This window comes from Canis aureus, chromosome 15, assembly GCF_053574225.1.
Source record: "Canis aureus isolate CA01 chromosome 15, VMU_Caureus_v.1.0, whole genome shotgun sequence".
Classification (NCBI taxonomy): Eukaryota; Metazoa; Chordata; class Mammalia; order Carnivora; family Canidae; genus Canis; species Canis aureus.
This window is the reverse complement of record NC_135625.1, coordinates 39,979,949-40,004,179: the sequence shown is the minus strand read 5'-3', so window position 1 is coordinate 40,004,179 and position 24,231 is coordinate 39,979,949. Positions and strand designations below refer to the sequence as shown.

At 43.6% G+C, this 24,231-nt stretch overlaps 1 protein-coding gene across 2 annotated transcripts in view; it reads right to left on the bottom strand.

The window, feature by feature from the left end:
* TACC1 (transforming acidic coiled-coil containing protein 1) overlaps positions 1-22,948 on the bottom strand; it is a 119,828-nt gene extending 96,880 nt beyond the window's left edge. Inside the window, exon 1 of one of the 2 annotated variants that reach the window (XM_077849213.1) lies at positions 22,587-22,948. The gene's annotated coding sequence lies outside the window, so the exon portion shown is untranslated. The remainder of the gene's footprint in view (positions 1-22,586) is intronic. The other variant, XM_077849224.1, reaches the window with a different exon arrangement.
* Positions 22,949-24,231: the final 1,283 nt, after the last annotated feature.

Genomic DNA, 24,231 nt, shown 5'->3' with positions numbered 1-24,231 from the left:
ATTCCCTGGCAACCAGATATTTTTACTGTTTTTATAGTTTTGCCTTTTTCAGAATGTTATAATAGAATCAAACAGTATATAGCTTTTCAGAGTGGCTTGTCTCATATGCATTTAAGGTTCCTCTGTGTCTTTTTGGTGGCTTGATAACTCATTTCTTTTCAGCCCTGAATAACATTCCTTGTGTGGATGTACCACAGTTTATTTATCCATTCACCTACTAAAGGACCTCTTGGTTACCTTGGGAGTTTTTGGCAATTATGAATAAAGCAGCTCTAAACATTATGTGAAAATTTTTGTTTATACAAAAGTTTTCAACTAATTTGGGTAAACGTCAAGAAATGTAATTGCTGGATGGTAAGAGTGTTTATTTGTAAGAAACCACCAAACTTTCTTCCAAAGGAACTGTACCATTTTGCACTCCTACAAGCAATGGATGAGAGTTCCTGTTGATCCACATCCTCACCAGTATCTAGTGTCACCAGTGTCCTGAATTTTTGCCATTCTAATAGGCATCCAGTGGTATCTATTGTTTTAATTTGTAGACTCCTAATTACATATGATGTGGCACATCTTTCATGTTTATTTGCCATCTATATATCTTTTCCAGTGAGGTGTTACATTTGGCTTTTTTGATCCACTTAAGAATAATCACCAATTTTAGTCTTTTGATGAGTGTTTAGGCTATTAACATTTGATATAATTATTAATATGGTTAATTGGGTTCTATCATTTTATATTTTTGTTGCCAACTTTTCTCTTCTGCTTCTTCATTTCCCATTTCCTGCCTTTTTTTGGTATTACTTTAATATTTTATAAATATTCCATTTTAGTTTTATTGATGGTTCTTTAGCTACAGTGTCTGCATTTTTATATTAATGGTTGACCTATAAATTACAAAATACATCCTTAACTTTTCATAGCCCATTAAAGTTAATAATGTACTTCTTCATGCAAATTCTAGAAATGAAAAGTGCAATTCTTAAAAGAATTGAGCAGATGGACTTAACAACCAAATGGATATGTTAAATGAAAGAATAAGTAAACTTTAAGATAGATCAACCAAAATTACTCAAGATGAGTAACAGGAAAAAATATCAAAAATAAAATGAACAGGGGTGCCTGAGTGGCTCAATTGGTTAAGCATCTGTGTTGGGCGCAGGTCATGATCCCAGGGTCCTGAAATCTGCCCACATTGGGCTCCCTGCTCTGCTTCTCCCTCTCCCTCTAACCCTTTCCCCTGCCCCATGCTCTCACTTGCGCATGCTCTCTCTCTCTCTCTCTCATGTGTGTTGTGCTCTCTCTCATAGAAATAAATAAAATCTTTTAAAAAATTAAATGAACAAAATCTTAGGGACTTGTTAGATGATATCAAACAGTAAACATACATCTGATTGGAATTGCAGAAGGAGAGAAGAAAATGGAGTGGAAAAAATATTTGAAGAAATGACAACCAAATGCTTCCCAAATGTAATAAAAGTCAGAAATCTGCAGACACAAGATGCTGGAAAAACACCAAGTAAAATAAACACAAAATAAAAGTAAAATAAAAGTCTACTCTAAGGCACACCTTAGTCAAAATGTTATAAACCTGGAATGCAGAAAGAAAGCAACACATTAAAAGGGATTTCCTTTTGGTTCTTTTTTATGGTTTTAATTTCTCCACTGAAACTTTCCATTTCTCTGCTGAGATTCTGATTCTTTGAAAACAAGCGTTTTTTCCTTAATTTTCTTTGCTTCATTTGCTTCATTTACTTTAGCTGTAAAGTCTTTTAAAACTATAAAAACACTTAAGAATCCTGTGTTTTAAGATTCCCACATCTTATTCATCTTCGGGTTAGATCTGATTGACTTTGAAGGATGTGTTTCAGCTTCATGGTTCTTTACCTGTTAGGTAACTTTGGACTGCAGCTTGGACCTCATGAAGGCTAAGTTGCAGAGATTTCAGATTCCATTATTTTTCTCTCTGATGAGAGTTGCTTTTTCCTTTGTTTGAACAAATGATTTTCTTGCTGGGCTTGAACTGCGAACTGTTTCTTGGGTGGCAGCTCCAGCCTGAGTGTAGATCTTTTTGTCTAGCTCAACTGCTTTGAGTGTGTTCTGCATGTATGTGGTTCAGCAATTGATTAGAAATTTGGTCGGCGGGGTGGGGTGTCTCCTTTTTAACAGTTTCCTTGCTGGGTTCTCCCACTTTTTCAGCATTCGTGTTGCTCTGACCTGACTTTTTATTCCCTAGGACAGCAAGACTGTAGAGTGTTTAATGTTGCCCCTCTATTACACAAGCCACTTTGTGAGCTACAATTAGCTTCAGGCTAAAAGTTGTGGTGGTGGAGGCCTTACTTGTATGACTCCTCATCCTCTCCTCTCCAAGCTCACATGCCACACCAGAATCTATTTACTTCTGTTTCCTCTTCAGTACCCTCAGGTAGTCAATTTATATATCGTGTTCAAGTCTTAGAGTTATTTTCTGCAAGGATGGTCATAATAACCAGAATGGTCCATAATATTCAGGGGTAGAAGCCCATATGTTGTTCTTATGAGATGATAATGCTCAGCTTTATCACCCATCTTGCTCATCATAGTTGTCCTGAGTGGGCCCAGTTTCAAAAATCAAATCCACCTCCACAAGATGAAGATTCATTTAGAATACTGAAAATAATTTGCTATGTGTCCTGAAGACAATTTTAAGGGATAAGCACCCAAAGGAGTTGAATAATGGAAGCATAATTGCAGTAAGTCTATAATATCTTAAGGTGACAAAAATTAATATTCCCTAATAACTTTTTCTTTTCTCTCTTAGTCAAACAAATAAAAAACAACCTTGACTTTTAGCTATTATGAATAACAGCTGTGTTTCCTGGTCTCCATTGCACATGGGTATGGCAATGTAACTAAGTGTTGGTCAATGGGATAAAAAGAAAAGTGCCAAGTTCAACTTACATGAAGTGTCATTATTAGGGGTGGGGTGGGAAGGTACTATTGTCTGAATATTTGTGTCTCCCTTAAATTCATATGTTGAATAGCCCCCAAGAGTGATGGTATTAAGAGATGGAAACTTTGGGGAGTGCTTAAATCATGAGGGTGGAGCACTCATGAATGAGATTAGTGCCCTTGTAAAAGAGACTCCAGAGAGATTCCTTGCCCCTTCCACTATTTGAGGACAACAGCTCGAAAGCATCTGCCATGAATTCAGAAGAGGGCCCTCACCAGAGTACAACCTGATCTTGGACTTTCAGCTTCCAAAACTGTGAGAAATACATTTATATGCTACACAGCCTGTTGTATTTTGTTATAGCAGCCCAAATAGACTAAGGCAGGAGGTGAGCCCTTTCTGGCCCTTTCTTTTCCCTGCTGGCTGGAATGTGGATAGGATGGCTCAATTCACGTGGCCATATTTCTTCCTGAGGTGGAAGGAGCCTGAATCTGTGACACCACAGAGCCCCCAAGTCTGTGCCACAGACTTTTTATGTGAGAGAAAAAATAAACCACTATTATTTTAGATTTCTGTAAACCTCAGCCAAAGCAAATCCTAATGAATATTCTGGTCATCAGATTGTAGAGAACGAAAGTCCTATTACGTTGTACTTGAGCCATCTGCACTGGAAGGACTGTATTACTGAGTGGCCCTGTCAGCAATCATTCTATCTATTCCTTAGATAAAGAGTATGTGTAAATTAGGGGCACCTGGGTGGCTCAGTCAGTTAAGCATCTGCCAACTTTGGGTTTTGGTTCAGGTGGCTCAGGTCCTGATCTCAGGGTCGTGAGATCGAGCCAGGCAGTGGGGTCTGTACTCTGCAGAGTCTGCTTGTCCCTCTCCCTCTGCTCCTCCCCCAATCTCTCTCTCTCTCAAATAAATAAAATATAGACTTTTAAGATTTTATGTATTTATTCATGAGAGACACACAGAGAGACATAGGCAGAGGGAGAAGCAGGCCCTCTGTGGGGAGCCCGATGTGGGACTCGATCCCAGGACCCCGGTATCACACCCTGAACCAAAGGCAGACAGTCACTGAGCCACCCAGGTGCCCCATAAATAAAATCTTAAAAAAAAAAAAAAAAAAAGACTGTGTAAAAATTCACCTCTAACCCTAGTACTTCCCAGGGCTGAAGGGCAGCTCCTGCTGAATGCGTCCATAAAACCTACCCCCAGCCATCACTGCCATCGACACAAATCTATACTCTATCCCAAATAAACTTCCTCTAGCTGGATATTTCCATTCTCTTCTCCCTCTGTCCTGCCCTGAATGATTCATTCATTTATGTACTCATTCATTCACTCATTCATTCAACAAGTACATACAGACACCTACCCTGATGTCTATCTTACTCTGAAATCATCTTTGCAAAAATGTTGCAGAAGGTAGAGAGTGGCCTGAGACCTGCTATCAGCCTCACAATGACCCTTCTGACCCTCATTCCACCTCACATCATTGTTGTGGCACTGCCTAACCATAACAACAACAACAACAACAAAAAAGTCAAAACTAAGAGTCTGATTCCTAGGACTGAGCTGGAAAGGACCTTAAAGATCATCCAATTCAAGCTTCTTTTATTTATTTATTTTTTTATGATTTTATTTATTTGACAAAGAATGAGCACAAGTAGAAGAAGAGGGAGAAGCAGAGTCTCCACTAAGCAGGGAGCCTGATGTGGGGCTTGATCCCAGGACCCCAGGATCATGACCTGAGACAAGGCAGACGCTTAACCAACTGAGCCACCCAGGTGCCCCCAGCTTCTTTTATTAATGTAACTGAGCCAAGGCCTGAAACGCTTGAGACTTCCCCAAGGTTCCAGAGATATGCCAAGGCTGCAACCGGGACTCAGATTTCTCCACCCCACCCAGTTCTTTGTTCTTTCCTCCCTTCTCATTTCCTTCATCCCTACTTAATCCAAATACAAAGATTACGTATCTATTACTTTGATGAGAAAATATGAAAATTTTCCATTAAAAACCACCCCAATTATATACCATGTCAAAGAAAGAAATTACCTTTGGTGATTTGTCTTTGAATTTATTCTCAGTTTACTCTGAAGAGTGAACATGCCAGCAACCCAGACCAAGACCTTTGCTCTGGCTGGAGCCCTTGGGACTGTAGAAAATTAAGTCAGGTGAAAGTCGCATGCTTACTTATAAGGTAGGTTTTCAGTGCAAGTTTCCAGCCAAAAGCCTTTTGCCTAAGGCTAATTCTCAGAAATTCCTCCACGATTCCACCACTCCGTGTAGGACTGTTCTCTTACACTTTGTGCTAGCAAAGCTGAATTATGGGACACAAACACACGCACGCACACACACAGACACACACACACAGTCTTTGTTCCCTCTATTCAAGGTGATACAACCGTCATCCATAATAAGTGGGCAGTTTCCAGAAGAAAGCTTGCATTTCAGACCTGTGATGCTGCCCTCTTCCTGTGGGAACAGCTGCCAAGTTCACAATTTCAATCTGTATTCTCCAGGAGAGCAATGAAAGCACTTAAAAAAAAAGAAAAAAAAAAACTTCTTTTGCTTTTTATTTCATTTACTTATCATTTCTATTCTTACATAATGGCTCAGGGACTATATCCTTTGTGTACTTTCTATTGATTTTGTTTTTAAAGCAGGATTTTTTTGTGTGTGCCCTGGCATTGTCTTCAGAGACAGAACCTACCTATAATTCAAACATCCTTGGGCAGCCCGGTGGCTCGCCTTTGGCCCGGGGCCTGATCCTGGAGACCCGGGATCGGGTCCCACGTCGGGCTCCCTGCATGGAGCCTGCTTCTCCCTCTCTCTGCCTCTCTCTCTGTGTCTCTCATGAATAAATAAATAAAATCTTTAAAAAAAAAAAAACATCCTGGAATCAGTAACCTCAAGTGTCTTCTTGGAACATTAACTCTTGGCACTTTTTTGTGTCTCATCTAACTCGGGAGTAGTGACCTGGAGCAACCTTTGGGTATTTATTTTTAAGTAATCCCTATACCTAACATGGAGCTCCAAATCAAAACCCCGAGATCAAGAATCACGTGCTCTACCGACCGAGCCCGCCAGGCGCCCCGACCTCTAGGTATTTAAACATGGATTTCAACCCCACTGTCTGGTGCTGAGGGTTGGAGAGTAGGGAAAATATACTGTATTTCTACTCTCTGAACCAGCAGGTTCCAACTTTAGTCATTGCACCAAGAAATGAAAAAGTGGATAGAAAAAAACAGATGGTTGGCAACTTGTGAGCATTAAATTTGAAATTAAAAATCAGTATGATGGTCCATTGTATCAAAATAGCAGCTTAAATATTTTAAAAGCAACAACAACAATGCTATTGTGTTCTGGCTAGGCAAACCAACAGGACGTATGGAGTTTAAAAATGCTGCAAAGCAGAAGTAAACATTCCAGGGAAATCTCTAAAGAGCAAAAAGTAAATATAAAACGTTTTTTGGCTTAGAAGTTGACTGTCCTTAGAGGGCATGTCGGGACCTTAATTATTTATCTTAGGACATTTGCGAGCCAGCCAGAGCTGCCAAGTTACAAGAATAAAACAGGCTTTGAACCATAAGCAGGTTAAACACAAAGATTAAGTGCAGGTAGAACAAAACATCAGAGCCACTCTTTCCTCAAGAAGTTTGAAAGCGTTACACCTTCCTACAAAAAAAGGCTAGAATTGCACTGGAACGATGGGTACCTGCCAGTGAAACTCCAGGGCTACCCGCGGGAGTTGGGATGGAAGAAAATAAAAATATGACACCTTGCCAGATGTAGTATAGGCATTGATCAGCAGGGAGTGCTGTTGTTTACCTTTTCCCCATGCTCCATGGAGGGGTGGTATCAGGCCAGGATTTGCTTTGGGTAGTCTTAACTTTGAATTTTTTCGACCTTCTTGCCTGTGCTCTCAAGTGTTTGATCTGCGTTCAACTCAGTCATCCACATTGCTATTGATTAGTATCAATGTATTAGTATAACAATGGTTATAGTTAACCATTTTCTTGAGCATCTGAGATCCAAAAGGTGTGGACAGCACAGGTGGAAGCTATAGACTCCATCATCTGGCTCTTCAGTCCCTCCATGAATAGACCCTGGGAGGAAGGGACTGATCCTACCTCTAGGACACAGCAGGGCATAAGACGGTCAGTGCAAGAAGGGAAACAGAGGATTGAGCAGGTTGAAATGAATGCGGGAAACATACCTGGATTGCCTGGATCAAAGCATGCTGAGAGACAGTCATAAGGCCCAAGAGCTGAAAGGGGGGCAATGGGATTATCTGATTCCAAATCTCACCAGTTTCAGGAATCCTCTGCTTGAGAATCATGACCAACAGTCAGCCAACCTCTATTGCAATTTTCGAAGATACTTTTGGCAGACAAAGAATTGCAGCCCTCAGATCTCTTTCCAAGAAAGGACTTAGCAACCCAGCTTCAAGGAATGTGGTTAGCTGATAACCTCCAGCTGTTGGTGCCTTCAGCTCCACCTCAGCTCAAAAGCTGAGAGTTCCCAGCCAATGGCTGAGCAAAGTTGCGGAACCAAGGCCTGACCACTCCTGCCCAGCATGTCACTCCTCTTAGAGAACAATGTTTGCTTTGGAGCTCCTCACTGGCCTGGCAGAGACTTAGAACTGCAGTCTGAAGGTTCTCTTGCCCCACCTTGCTTTCTCTTCTGTCCAAATGTTACTCCTCAATAAGCCTTAATACGTGAAGCATGGGGGATTTTTTTTTTTAGGGCATGAACTTTTGTTTTTAATTTTTTTTTTTAATTAGTAAACCCAACCCGCAACATTGGGCTTGAACTCATGACCCCAAGACTAAGAGTCACATGCTCTTCTGACTGAGCCAGCCAGGTGCCCAGGGCATAAACTATTCTTTATGATACTATAATGGTGGAAACATGACACTACACATTTGTCAAAACCCATATAATTTTACAGCACAAAAAGTGAACCTTAATGTAAACATTAAGGAAAAATCACTTAGGAGGTCAAGAGATCCCAGGATGGAATGCAGATGGACAAAATAATCTAACTGTATTACAAATCTACAAAACACCTTTACTTGCAGTATTGAGGGGAAAAGGGTGCTGACCTACATAACTTTGGAAACAAGTGGAGTCTGTAAGACTAAAGGTCAAAGAAACTACACATTAAGCACTGTATTCCAGCTGATAAAGTTGTTTCCCTTGGGAGCACATATTCATAAAGTCTAATACCACTATCCATGTATATTGCAATTGAACAATGATAAATGGATGGAAGGTGGTGGGAGCCAGGTTTCTCGACTGAAGTTAGGAAGTTACTAGTAAGCAAAGGGAGGTCTAGAAGGAGCCATGTGGTTATAGATTAGAGCCGGAGACATGAGTATGAATCCACATTTTGTTCCATATAGATTCAGATGGTTACATATAGAAATATTTATAAATATGTGTATATACATAGCTGAGTATACACACATGTATCTTGCTCTATTAGCTGAGGGGGTGTAAAAGCAACAGCACCTCAGTAGCAACAAATTTATATATATATATATCACCCAGAGCTTGGTTTTCAATTCCTTTCTCCAATAAAAGGAACCAGGGCTACTTGGAGAAATGGGTAATTCTAGGACTGGGGCAAGAAATGTATAGATGATGGAGCATCTTATACTGCAGAAATTAAGAGGTGTTCAAGAAAGAAACAAACACAACACCAAAACCCATGTTGATAGAAGTATAACATGGAGACATAGACGCCAACTGAAAGAGTTTCTGATCGTCAAAGCTGGAACAAATTGGGAAATGAAATTATTAAATTAGAGTTGGGTTATAACCTGAAGTATGAAATCATTATGCATAAGTTTCTACAATATAAGTAAACAATTTAACAAATAAATAAATGAAAAGACAAATGTTTCATGAAGAAAAATTCCAACTAACTTATATAGACACTCCAATCTCAATGAGGCAATTCTTAACTCTCTACTCTTTAAGCCTGGGCAGCACATAGTGACTTCCTTCCAAAGAGTACCATATGGACAGAGGAAAACAAGAATTGCAGTGAAGAAATCTGACAAACACTGCCTCAGCCATGTGATCAAGGTAGACACCAATAGTGATAAGTCATGTTGACAGTATGTATCCTTGATATGATGCAAGGAAATAGTACTTTACTTCTGTGATCGTCCTTCTAAAAACCCATAACCACAGTGTAATCATGAGAACAACATAACACAAATTCCAATAGAGACATTTTACAAAATATGGAATCAACAGTCCTCAAAACTTCCTGGGTTGTCAAAAACAAGAGAAGTCTGAGAAACTGTCAAACTAAAAGTAACCAGAGGAGTTATAACTACTAAATGCAATATGGCACTCTCAATGGGATCTTGGAACAGAAAGTGGACATTAGGTAAAAACTAAAGAAATTAAATAAAGTATGGACTTCAGTGAATAATAATGAATCAATACTGGTTCATTAATTGTGACATAGGTAGCACACAAATGTTAATGTTAATTACGGAGAATTCTGGATGTGGGTTATATTGGAATACTCTATACTATCTTCATAATTTTTCTATAAATCTACAACTATTGTAAAATAAAAGGCTTGTTTTTAAAAACACTCCCTTATATTGTTAAAATTAACTTCCTTATGTTTAGCTAACATCTGCCTGCCAAGAATCTTTACCACCTTTAGTGATGTTTGAAGATCTTCTGCCTAGATCCCTCCTACCCTAGATCTTCCTGTGGCTGCCTTTATTGTCATTCAGGACTCACCTCAAACATCATCACCTCTGTGACGGTGCTTCTAACTACTCAGTCTGAAGAAGCATCTCCACTCCCATCATCTTACCTTGTCTTGGTTTCTGTTGAAATTATTTTTATTTTACGTATTGCCTCATAACCAGCCCCTCCCATGAGAGCCAGAACCTCATTCTTGCCCACAGCAATCTTCGTAAGAACCTAGAAGAGTCTAGGAATACAGTGAGCACTCAAAAAGATTTATTAGTTGAATGAACAAATTAAAAAATTGGTCTACTTTCTTCTACATGATAGTTCTTCGAACATATGGATTTGCATTCCTCTAAGTTTTCTTTAGTTCAAGCTGGAAACCTCTAGATTCTTCACATGTGTCTCACTTGACATAGGCAACTGGTACTGGATGATAATACAATAGCAATAAAATTGTTTATTAACTTATTTAGTGCTTTTTCATATACTGTGAACTGTGGTAAGTAAGCACTTTTAAAACAGCTTCTCTTTTATCTGCACAAACTTTATGCTCCATAAGTCAGTCATTGTTGGATAATTTCTGGAATGTCATTATCCCCCTTAGAAATGGCCCCAAATCTGGACTCCACTAACTAAATGCATTCTGGACAGAGGAACCATTACCTTCTCTGATGTCTTTATCTATCAACATGACCTATTTGGGGGATCGGTTTGCTTAAGCAACATTGAAGCCATGCTTTTACTGTTGTCCTCTAGCCAGTGATGATCATCACACTGGTCTGTGATGAGATAAGGAGCTTGTAGCAGAATGTAAATCAACCGCATCATGAAGGACACTGTTTAGCTCTGCTGGTTTGTCTTTCAGAGCAAGACCTTCTCAATGAAGGAAGCTGTGTGTTGGTTTATATTGATACCAGCTCTTCATCCTGTTGTGGACTCTGAGTGGCAGTGATCTAAGCCTCAATTCTCATCATTGTTTTCTTATTTTGTGTCATAACAGACAATATCTAGTGCATTCCTGCTGCCTACCAACTTCTAGCAAATGGAATACTCAGGGTAGAAATCCCACAAAGAAAACCCGAAGATTGCCCAGAAGGAAGGCAGTTAGTGAGAAGGTGTGAGAAGAAGGTGAGAAGATGGCATAATGGAAAAGTCCTTAGACTAAGTCCTATAACCCCTATTTTAGTCCTGGATCTGTCATTCACCAGCTGTGGGTAGGGAAATTTCCCTCTCTGGGTCTCATTTTCCTCATCTGGAAAGAAGGTGATGGAGCTAAGTAATTTCTTTCAGTTTTGTGCTTGGATTTGAACTCCTTGAGTCAAATGACTTCCACATACTAAATGTCCCCAGGCTAAGCCTTTCCACAACTTGCGTGTCCCCATCACATCTGCCACCATTTTGTTTCCCACAACATTTTGCTTGGTGACTACACAACCACTTTAGAATGGGAAGGTCACAGTGAGATCCAGCAGCCAGGCCCAAAAATAAGGGAATTAGAATCTAGGGACTGAAAGGCATCTTCAGCAATATGTGTCTCCCAATGATGGAGGAATGCTTTAGTCAAACATAGAGGTATCAATAAATGCATGCCACTAAAATTGTTCTGGAATTTTCTGGTCCTGCATGTAAAGGGCTTGGAAGTTACTACTCTGTCCTAACAGCAAATAAAAATCTGAACAGACTGAAAAGTCAACAACTCTTCTTGGATCTGTAAGAGAGGGAAGGATACAGGACAAACCACTGCACCCAAGATTAGACTGACAAGTGAGTGCAGAAAGTCATTGCTTACCAGAGCAGAGATTCATAAGCAGAATCACCATGGCAATCATTTGGATATCCACAAATTGATTTTAAAGTTTATATGGAGGGCGCCTGGGTGGCTCAGTGATTGAGCTTCTGCGTTTGGCTCAGGTTGTGATCCTGGAGACCCGGGATCAAGTCCCACATCGGGCTCCCTACATGGAGCCTACTTCTCCCTCCACCTGTGTCTCTGCCCCTCTCTCTCTCTCTCTCTCTGTGTGTGTGTGTCTCATGAATAAATAAAGAAAATTTAAAAAAAAATAAAGTTTATATGGAGAGGCACAAGGCCCACAATGGCCAACATGATTTTGAAGGAGAGGAACAAAGTGGTAGGACAGATACTACCTGATTTCAAGGCTTATTATAAAGCTACAGTACTCAAGACAGTGTGGTATTGGTGAAAGAATAGACAAATAAATCAATAGAACATAACAGAGAACACAGAAATAGAGCCACATACAAATAGACCCATACATACAGTCAAAGGAGCAAAGGCAAGACAATAGAGCAAATATAGTCTTTTCAACAAATGTGCTGGAACAAATGGACCTTATACCCTACACAAAACTGCCTCAAAATGGATCACAGACCTAAATGTAAATTGCAAAATGGGGCACTTGGGTGGTTGAGTTGGTTAAGCATCTGCCTTCAGCTAAGGTCATGATCTCAGGGTCCTGAGATCAGCCCCAAGTCAGGCTCCCTGCTCAGCGGGGAGTCTGCTTGTCCCTCTGCCTCTCCCACTGATTGTTCTCTCTCTCTCTCTCTCTCTCTCTCTTTCTGCCTCAAATAAATAAAGAAATCTTTCAAAATAAAATAAAATGCAAAATTATAAAACATCTAAAAATAATATAGGAGAAAATCTAGGTGACATTGGGTGTGGAGACGACTTTTTGATACAATACTGAAGATACAATGCATGAAAGAAATTATTAATAATTTGGACTCATTAAAATTAAATTTTTTCTGCTCTGGGAAAGACATTGTCTAGAGAATGAGAAGATAGGCCATAGACTGGGATAAAATATATGCAAAGGACATACCTTTTTTTTAAAGTTTACTTATTTTTTAGTGATGTCTACACCCAACACGAGGCTTTAACTCACAACCCCGAGAGATTTAAAAGTCACATGCTCTTCTGAGTGAGCCAGCCAGGTGCTCTACAAATGACACATCTGATAAAGGATTGTTATCTAAAATTTATGAAGAGGGGCCCCTGGGTGGCGCAGTTGAGCATCTGCTTTTGGCTCAGTTCCGGATCCCAGGGGTTCTGGGATTGAGTCTCGGCATCAGGCTCTCTGCAGGGAGCCTGTTTCTCCCTCTGCCTATGTCTCTGCCTCTCTCTGTGTCTCTCATGAATAAATAAATAAAATAAAATATAAATAAATAAATAAATAAATAAATAAATAAATAAGAGAAAATTCATGATGAACTCTTAAAACTCAACAATAAAGAAACCAGGAACCATTAAAAAATGAGCCAAAGACCATAACAGACATTTCAATCAAGAAGCTATGCAGATGGCAAATAAGCATTTGAAAAGATGCTCCGTGTCATACATTATCAGAAAAATGCAAATTAAAACAACGAGATACCACTACACACTTATGAGAATGGTCAAAATCTGGAACACTGACAACACCAAATGATGGTGAGGATATGGAGCAACAGAAACTTTCATACACTGCTAGTGAGAAAGTAAAATGGAACAGCCGCCTTGGAAGACAACTGGCAATTGTCTTGGCAATTTCACATAAAACTAAATGTACTCTTACCACACAATCTAGCAATCATATCCCTTGGTATTAATCGAATGGAGCTGAAAACTTATATCCATACAAAAATGCACACATATGTTTATAGCATCTTTATTCATAATTGCCAAAACCTGAAAGCAACCAGTATGTCCTTTAGTAGGTGAATTAATAAATAAATTGTGGTAATCCAGATAATGGAATATTTTTCAGGGCTAAAAAAGAAATGAGCTATGAAAAGACATTGAGAAACCTTAACTACATATTACTAAGTGAAAGAAGCCATTGAAAAGACTAAATGCTAACATGATTCCAACTATGGGGACATTCTGGAAAGGGCAAAAACTGTGGAGATAGTAAAAAGATCAATGGTTGCCAGGGTAGGGGGGTGTGAGGAGAGATAGATAGGCAGCGCATAGAGGATTTTTAGGGCAGTGAAAATACTCCGTATGAGTATAATGATGGATGTAAGTCATTATATATTTGTCCAAATGCATAGAATGTACACCACCATAGAATGAGCCCTAAGGTAAACAGTGGACTTTATGTGATAATGATGTGTCAATGTAGGTTCATCGTTGACAAAAACGGACCATTCTGGTAAGTGTTCTTGATAATGGTGGAGGCTATGCATATGTGGGGGCAGGAGGCATGTGGGAAATCTCTGTTCCTTCTCCTCGAGTTTTTCATTAACCTAAATCTACTCTAAAATAATAAAATTTTTTAAAAAATTGTTCTAAAGGGATTCATTGGTGCCTCTCTCACTCTCTGTAGTAAGCTGAATAATGAATGACCCCAAAGATATCAGGTCCCACTACCTGCAACCTATGAATGTGACCTTATTTAGAAAAATGTTATTTTATTTGCAAATGTAATTAAGGATTTTGAAATGGACATATTATCTTCTATTATCTGGGTGGGCCCTACATGCAGTCACAAGAGTCCTTATAAGAGGGAAGCAGAGAAAGATTTCACACACAGAAGAGGAATAGGCAATGTGACCACAGAGGCAGATAACTGAAGTGATGTGGCCACAAACTAAGGAATAGTGGCCACCACTAGAAGCTGAAAAGACAAGGCACAGATTCTCTCTGACTCCCTTTGGAGCATAGTGGCCCTATTGAGACCTTGATTTCTGCCCAGTAATGCTGATTCTGGACTTCTGGCCTCCAGAATGCTAAAAGAATAAATTTCTGCTGTTTTGGGGTTGTTTTATTTTTTACATATTCATTTATTTATTTTAGAGAGAGAAAGAGCAAGCAAGGGGGGAGTAAAGGAGGAGGGAGAGAAACAATCCCAAGCAGACTCCTTGCTAAGCAGGGAGCTCGATGTAGGGCTTGATCCCAGGACCCTGAGATCATGACCTGAGCTGAAACCAAGAGTTGGATCCTTAGCCAAGGGCAGCCCTGGTGGCTCAGCGGTTTAGTGCTGCCTGCAGCCTGGGGTGTGATCCTGGAGACCTGGGATGGAGTCCCACGTTGGGCTCCCTGCATGGAGCCTGCTTCTCCCTCTGCCTGTGTCTCTGCCCCTCTCTCTGTGTCTGTCATGAATAAATAAATAAAATCTTAAAAAAAAAAAAAAAAAGATGGATCCTTAGCCAACTGCACTACCCAGGCAACCCCAATTTAAGCTCCCAAGGGTGCGATCATTTGTTATAGCAGCCACAGGAAACTTATACATTATCTTCCTAAATTTCACCTTCCCTTCATATAGATTTTTCTTCCTGTGATAAAGCCACTCACAGGTATCTCTGTCAGGACCCTGGTAGCTAACACTCCCCAGTTTGAGAGTTTAGTAAAGGGACTGTACAGGAAGGCCGGGTAGAGTTTGAGACCTCAAAAGAGTGTAGTTTCACAGAGCTGAACAGTCGGGGAGCTTTGGGCACCACCCTAGGCCTGAAGGCTTGGGGGACAGAGGCTTGTGGAGCAAGAGGGCTGTCTGACAGAGCCGTGCCTGCAGGCAGGGGACACAGTTGGCCCACAGCAACGCAGAGATAGCAGGTGGGATACACACCTCATATCACTCTCTCCCCTTGCTCTGATTTCCTGCCAGGGCCTCTGTTGCCTGCCTCTAACCAGAAGTCAAATGCGAGGGAGCCATTCAGGTAGCATCCTGGACACACAGAACAGTGGAGAAGAGTAGAGAGTGGATTTATAAGGGCAAATGGAAGTAGCTGGCACCCATAAAACCTCAATCCCTTCTCACGACCATCCATTAACAGATTGGCTTTGTGAGATAGAAAGCCCCGTCGATCCTAGCTCTGTGGCCTTGGGCAAGTCCCTACTTCCCTAGACAGTCTTCTTATCTGTAAAACGAGGGATTTGGACTACAAAGTCTTTAAGATCCCTCTCAACTCTGATGCTCGGGATTCTAGAAGCAGACTGAATGCCTTACCAGGCAGAGGCTGATGTGTGCCCAGAGTCCTGACAGCTGTTTACTTACTAAAATATAAGCAGCCTCTCTTTTCCATGACGCATCTCCGTATCTGTGTGGGGATGTGCTGTGCCTGTTGGTTCCCGAGCCACTCCAAGGAAAGGAGCAGGCTGTGTTCACTCACAGTGTGGACATATCACAGGTGTGCGGGGAAGGAAAACGTGTGGCCAGAAAACCAGATCCGCCCCTGGACAGCCGACTGCATGATTCGGGGAGGCAGGCAGAAAGGCAAGCCACTTACCCAATGGCCAGGATGCAGTCTGGGGGACATCTGTTTGTGCCTCAAGAAAAACTCAAGGGGACCTCAGCAGCTGTCAGTGGCTGGTGCAGCCCTCGGACTGGCCCGGCAACTCCACTGGCAGGCCCAGCACAGGGGTGGCTGCCAGCAACCACACAGATGGTAATAATTAGCCAGAAAGCCAAACCATGGAAAGTTCCAAGGGTCCAGGAGAGCCCCACATTGAACAATGAACATATACCAAGCCTTCCTCTGCTGCCTTGAGACATTTTGTTCTGTATTATGTCTGCCTTTTCTACCACTCCTGTCTGCTTCTGTTTGGAACCTCTTTTTCAAAATGGAGGATGAGGCAAAGGAAGAGAATATCTTCACTAGCCCTCCAGGCCTGAAAGTATAGGAGGTGTAAGCCTCCTGCCCCTCCTCCCCCATCCACATATACCTTGGGTGGCCTGGGATAAACAGTAGGTTTCCTCTCCTCCCCCAGACCTACCATCATCATTAATTAGGACCCTCCCTAACTCCTGACGGGCCCCCCATGAGCACTGCTTTCTAAGTGTGTGATTTGGGGGTCAGGGGTCTAACAAGAACCTATATCCCTAAATCCTTAAAAGCCCTCCCCAAACTGCTGATTCCTATATTCCATGGTCAACTTGTTCTCAGCAAAACCATTTGAATCTCATCATACACACAACCCACTCTTGGGAAGCATGTGGTTTAAGGTTGTTCAGTGAGTTAAGGGCCCGAAGGTCCTGTTGGAGATAAGGAAGGAAAAGGAGTCTGCATGTGAGGGTCTGAGAAGGTGGGTGGGTGCGGGCCACCAGAAAGGACAACAGACAGAAAGAGAGGGCCCTGGGCACTGAGGGACAGCCTCACCCACTGCACATACCGCCTAGAGCTATCCCGGTTGAGTTGGTGCTATAAATGTTTTCTGAGAATTCAGATAAGCAGCTTCTCTTTCAAGAACACAAGAGATAAGAAACATCGCAGAGGATCATAGGGAAAGAGAGAGGAACCAGAATGGGAAGTCATCAGAAAGGGAGACAAACCATGAAGGACTCAACCCTAGGAAACAAACTGAGGGTTGCTGGAGGGGAGGGGGTGGGAGGCTGGGGTGCCTAGGTGATGGGCATTCAGGAGGGCACATGATGTGGTGAGCACTGGGTGTTATGTGCAACTGATGAATTAGTGAACACTGCATCTGAAACTAATGATGCACTATATGTTGTCTAATTGAATTTAAAAAAAAGAAGAAGACAAGAGAAGCTTGCACTGAGGACCTCAGAGCCTCAGAAAAGAGCTTGCTTTCCAGTGATGGGTAGATTTTAACCATGGAATGCAGTTAGGGGATGCCTGGGAGGGGCAGTGGGGAAGGTCTCCCTCCTCCAAAATGCTTCTCCTATTCCTTGCCACCATGAAATCTAAGTCTCCCACTAGAGCCGAACTTGCATATTAATTCATTTAGTAATCACTTCGGAGGGGTTTGCTAAAACTCAAGCACTGGACAAAGGGAGTTCTGGTGGACAAGAACAAGGATTAATTTTAGTTACAGGGTACTGAGGGGATTAGAGGCAGAGTAGGGCTCCTGGGAGGCTACAGCTGGGACCTTCTCTTCTTATCAGAAAGTGACAGAGATCCTTGCAGAAAAGGAGGGAGGAATCCCTGGACATAGGGCCTCTGGGAGAGCGTGGGGGCAGGTTAAGGTGGCAACCGCCTCCACAGGTTTACCCACGCTCGGCCCTGCCTGATAACACGCTTGCTTACATGCAGGTGCACTGTGCCCACCCCCACCCCCATCAGGTGCCCTTTGTATCTTCTGCCACCTATTATCCAAAACGCCTGAGTGCTGTACTCAAACCTCATGCTGTGGGTGTTACTGCCCCTCCATCCTCTTCCAAACACAGCACATTTCAAACAGACTGAAATGGACTAAGTCAGGAAGGATTAGATCTACTAGAACCAAACTACAAGATTGAAGCACCTGCAGGCAAACCAGACAGTCCTGAGTCGGTGCCGACCCTAGCACCTGCCAGCTCTGCGTGTTTGTGCACATCCTTTCCTCCTCTAGACCATGCCTTCCTCATTTGTAAACCGGGGATAATAGGAGTAGTCACTTGATGTGCAGTTTTGAAGATTAAACAAATGAGAAAATGCATATGAAGCGCTTAGCACAAGGCCTGGCTCCTAGTAAGTACTCAATAAATGTCAGTTACTCATTTATTTCTTGCCTACTTTTACTTCCAGTAAAGGTTGCCAAACTGATGTGTATGACTTTCAGAATCATTGCAAATCTAATCTAGATTTAAGTTCTGCTCACAGATCTGTCCTTTGAAAAAGCCACAAAATTCTTTTGTAATTCATGATCTCCTTACTGTTTTTTTTATCTGCTATATTTAGCTCTTAAATTTCATATCTCAGCTTGAAATCTTAAAGTCATCCTTCCAAAAATACAAGGGGTTCAACCAATGGTATTTAATCACTGAAAAAAACAGCAAATTTGTTTTTTGAATAACAATAGGTCAGAGATGGAACTAATTTCAATAACTTCAAAGATAAATAATTGTACTTCATGTAATCAAAAGGTCCAATTTGACAAGATGATCCTAAAGACTAGTTGTTTCGGTTCTACCTCTTTAATCTCTGGGAAAACATCTCAGTTCTTTCTGGTAGGTCTTAAGACCTAAGGTACGTCTCTTGGGGACTCTGGTCCTTCCTGATTGGAGTCCAGGAACAACCGTCTCCCCCAAGCTCACAGTTGAAATTATTAGTGTCCATCTTATATTCTTGAACACCAGTTACTTATTTCCAGATGGCTGCCCCACTGTCTAAGGTTAATCCAAAAACCTCTTTTACACATAATAATATATTCACTTAGTGTTTACTATGTGCCAGACACAGTTCTAAATGCTTTTTGTGGACTAGGTCATCTTATCATGATGATAGCTCTGTGAGATAGATACTGTCATTATCATCCCTCTACATGGGATATCTCTACTTTAATAATTTGCCTACGAATGACCTAGCCAACATGTGGGAGAACTAGGATTTGAACCCGAGGAGTCTGGCTACGTAGCTGCTCTTTCCCGCTAAACCATACCACCCCTGAGAGAAGAGGTGAAGTTTATAACCATGATACAGCTTGAACAGAAATCCCGACTCCACTCTTTCACAGAAGCACCCTTGCTTCCATGGAACATTCTGTCCTAACCCTGTCACTTTGTTCTTCCCAGCCTTTTCTCTGGGGTATCCTTTGCCAAAAATATGAACAAAACACACTCACAATGATATCCCTCTTACCTCTGTCAAACAGAGCTGCAAAAATATTTGAGGCAGTGTGGCTGAGACTTGGAGGATGAGGCTCCAAACCCACGGTCAGCACTAACTGGCTGGGTGCCCTTGAGCATGTGCATTCATGTCTCTATCTTTCGATGCCATATCAGCATTTTCGATGCGGAACATGCCGAACCGCCTTATAGGGCTTTTGTGGGGATTACATGAGCTAATCCATGTCTTGTGTCCATCAGAGTGCCTGGCTCCATCAGCAAGCTGTTATCATTAAAGAAGATCAATAATAGCTATTATGACAATAGCCAAACTGTGGAAGGAGCCTCGGTGTCCATTGAAAGATGAATGGATAAAGGAGATGTGGTTTATGTATACAATGGAATATTACTCAGCCATTAGGAATGACAAATACCCACCATTTGCTTCAACGTGGATGGAACTGGAGGGTATTATGTTGAGTGAAATAAGTCAATCGGAGAAGGACAAACAGTATATGTCCTCATTCATTTGGGGAATATAAATAATAGTGAAAGGGAATATAAGGGAAGAGAGAAGAAATGTGTGGGAAATATCAGAAAGGGAGACAGAACATAAAGACTCCTAACTCTGGGAAACGAGCTAGGGGTGATGGAAGGGGAGGAGGGCAGGGGGTGGGGGTGACTGGGTGGCGGGCACTGAGGGGGGCACTTGACGGGATGAGCACTGGGTGTTATTCTGTATGTTGGCAAATTGAACACCAATAAAAAATAAATTTATTATTTAAAAAAATAATAGCTATTATGATTATTGACCATGCAGTCCCCAACTGTGAGCAGAGTTGAGAAGGGCACATTCAGAAAAGACGCAGAGAGAGGCCAGGTTGTAACCTAAGCTCTCTGCTGCTCTGCCCCTTGCCAGTCCCTGTGCGGGAGGAGGGCGGGCTGCCTGAGATGGCCCACAGCCCCCCTGGGCACCCCGTAGCAGGAGATGATCACTAAGTAGGAGGTGGTGGGAGGGCCGCGTGAGAGCGTAGACAGGGAAGCTAAGAATCCTTCTGTGAATCAACTCCACTCCATAAGCGGTCACTTTCAGCCCAGATGCATTTCTTGTTCCAGGTTAGCAGGTGTTGAAAATTATTTTCAAAACTTTCTTCCAACTGGGCACCCCAACATACGAGTCAGTAAAGGTAGAGCTGCTTTGTTGGAAGTGGGAGGAGGAGGCTCCTGGAACACTCATAGGCTCCTGGTTGAACTCCTTCCCAAAAAGACCCTGTGTCCCTTCTGAAAAGCAACAGTGTCTTCAGGCCACAGTTTGAGAACCATTTTTTTTTTTTTAAGAGAAACAAAGATACATACTACATGAGCCCTGCCCTTAGGGAGTTTGGAGTCCAGGGAGCTGGCAACTGCAGTCCTGCACTGGCTGCCAAGGAAACTCCAATGTCCCTCGTGGAGGGTACAGCACTCTTGCTAGCTCCTGCAGAACCTTGAGGCTTTCAGTTGCATGAGATCCTTCTACATTTATACCACACACTACAGGGACTGGGGAGAGCTTGCTTGTATTGTTCATTTCCTTCAATAAAATAGTCTCTTACAACTAATTTACCTCTCACAATACCTCTGTGAGGTGGGGTTATTGCTATCCCATTTTACAGATGAGAAAACTGAGGATGAGGACATATAACTTATCTAGAGCCACCCAGCCAGGCAATGCTGGAACCAAGATTCAAATCCCGCTCTTCCTGGTTTCAGAGCATGGCAGCTGGGACTCAAAACGGAGGCTACCTCAGTGCAGGTCCCATTTCTGCCATGGACTAGTTGTCCCTCTGGCTTCAGCTTCCTCATCTGTCAATAAGGATGATGCCAATGACACCTACTGCCCTTAGAACAGTGCCTGGCACCCAGCCAGCGCTCGGTAAGAGTTGGCTGCTGTCTTGGGATCACCAACTAATAGGTTCTGATAAGTTTGCTCAGTTCACCCTCTCATTTATCTGGCCCGTTAAAGAAGAGCACAATGTACTATGTGTGTGGCTAAGGAGCGCTGTGTGTGGTACAGGGATGTAAAAGCCATAGGAGTTCAAATGAAGGGCATAGAAGTGCTTCATTTATGACTGCTTCATAAATTTTTGAGTATTCCTTGTGCAGAAGCCATGTGGAGTTCTCGATGTCCGTCCATGTCAGCATGTATGGCACCAAGCCTAGCCTTCCAGCCCCGGACTGACGAGCGCGCCCCCAGCAGAGCTAAGGGCCTCCTGGGTGGATGGGAACCTCTGCCACCGTCACCTGTGTCTCAAACTCCATGAATGCACAGCCCTGGTGCTCCAGGGCCCTGGGGGCCTGTGCCACATCCCCATACCTGGAGGGACAGCTGCAGAGTGTGACCACCTTGGGGGTGGGGGGGAGCAGCAGAGCATAGGGTCCTGGTTGCAGCACTTCACTCATTTCTCTGTCAATCTGTCCAGAGTTCAAGGTACAATGAACGCTCCTTGACTTCCAGGGACTCAGACAACACCACAAAATACACACACACACACACACACACACACACACACACACACAAAACAGAAATCAAGGAACTCTCAGAGTCCTCCCACGACATTTTCCATACCAGAACCCAAACAAAACATGTGCTTCCAGGAGCCGGAGAGTTCAAGCTCAATTGGGAAGGAGAGGGAGAGAGAAGACATCTGACCTTCTTGCCTGAGAGTCCGCCTACCCGGCCAGCACACGCACCCACCGGGCCAGCACACGCGCCCCCCCCCCCAACCAGCACACGCGCCCACCCGCCCAGCACACGCACCCACCCGGCCAGCACACGCGCCCACCCGCCCAGCACACGCACCCACCCGGCCAGCATACACGCCCACCCGGCCAGCACACGCGCCCACCCGGCCAGCACACGCGCCCCCCCACCCCGGCCCAGCACACGCGCCCACCCGGCCAGCACACGCACGCAACGGGCAGCACACGTGCGCACCCAGCCAGCACACGCACGCACAAAGCAGCACACGCACGCACCGGGCAGCACATGCGCGCCCCCAGCCAGCACACGCACGCACCGGGCAGCACACGCGCGCACCCAGCCAGCACACGCACGCACCGGGCAGCACACGCGCGCACCCAGCCAGCACACACACGCACCGGGCAGCACACACACGCACCGGGCAGCACACGCACCCACCCAGCCAGCACACGCACGCACCGGGCAGCACACGCACCCACCCAGCCAGCACACGCACGCACCGGGCAGCACACACACGCACCGGGCAGCACACGCACGCACCCAGCCAGCACACGCACGCACCCAGCCAGCACACGCGCGCACCCAGCACAGCACCCACGGGCAGAGCCCTCACAGCCCAAGGCTTAAAGGGCAAGCGCCTCCTGGTGCTCAGTGACTGTCCAACGACCGCAAGAACGTCCAGCTCCCTCTGCCCGGGTCCTACCTCTGGGGCCAGGGTCCCCGTGGTCTCTCTCCACCTCTGGCCCCACCTGCTACGGCAGCTCCATCATCCCTCCCGGGGAAGCGGCTCCGTCCTCGCTCCCCGGAGCCCACGCCGCTGCTCAGGGAGGGGTTCCGCGGAAGGAAGGCGAGGGCGGGCCCTGAGGTCACTGGCCTGGGAAGGGGATGGTCTCCCAACCAAGCACTCGGTCAGAGGGAAAAGGATGTTTTGTCATTTTTGGCTTGAACTTCCAGAGGCAGAACAGGAAATGTCCACGGGGGCTGGGAGCTCGGGGAGACGGGCCCGCGTCTCCCTCCAGCGCCGGCCTTCCGTGGGCTCTCCCCGCCGCGCCCCGTCGGCAGCTTCAAGCTCCGTCTGGACTCTGGTTTCCGCTGATGCTTTCCTTTAGCACATTTTTTTAAAAAATATTTTTTTGTTCTTAATGGAACGTCAGCTTCGTTCCTGACATGCTGGAAAATTTTTCCTCTGCCTCAACTTGGCTCAGGAACAACTTCTCCTTGTGAGAAAATTTCTCCTGTTACAACGTTCAGCTTTTTTTTTCCTTCTTCTTTTTTTTTTTTTTAAGAAAAAAGGACGCCTGGATGGCTCAGTGGTTGAGCCTCTGCCTTTGGCTCAGGGTGGATCCCAGGGTCCTGGGATCAAGTCCCACATCTGGCTCCCTGCAAGGATCCTGCTTCTCCCTCTGCCTGTGTCTCTACCTCTCTCTGTGTCCCTCATGAATAAATTAATAAAATCTTTTTTTTAAAAGCTATTTATTTTGCCAAGCTTTGTTCTAGGGACATTTTTGATAGATTTTTTTTTTTTCCATCTGAACCTCTGGATTTCAAGAACTATACACACCCATATTTCTCTTGACTGTTTTCCCCCTCTCTTCTAATGGAAAAACAACAACAGTAATAACTGGTAAAAGATTACAGTGAAACTGTCCTTAAACTCTGGTCTAGGTCAGCCTTGTCCCTGCTCACATCTCCACTCACAGTGCAGGGTGCAAGGAGTGTGGTAAAGAGCGGGAAGGCTGGTCTTCAAAGCCCTCACTTAGTTCTAGGTCTTTCTATGATGGTGACACAGGCACGGCTACCTTTCCCAAGAGAGTCTGGTTGCACATAACAAACCGTGTCCTCAGCCCCTCAGGGATGGGGCTGCAAGTGTGCTGGTTGTGATTCTTGGAGGCCGTGGGTGGGGGTGCATTGGGGTGAGAAGCCATTGTAAGATTCAGCTGTTGGTAATCACCCAGAGGGTGGCACATCTGTGAATTGTCAAATGCCACCACAAATTGGGAACCTTTAGAGTCTTGTTGACTCTTGCAATAAAACTCAGTAGTTCTCACAGTGCTAATTGGGGATTTGCTCACAAACAGGAAATGAGGACATCCCCTCTGCTCTGTTTATTAAAAGAAGGGGAGTAATAAACAAATTAATAGTGTAAGCAAGATAAGAATAATTTGGGGGGAGCCAGTTCATGAGGTTAGAAAATTTCAAATGTTCTAGAACTCTCCTTCATTTATAAAAATAATACATAGGCTGAGGGTAGCAATTTTTAGATTTTTGAGTTGATGTATTAATCACATATTGTTATCCAGTCAGCAAAGCGAGACTAACGTAGGTGATTTTTTGTCTATTCCTAGCTT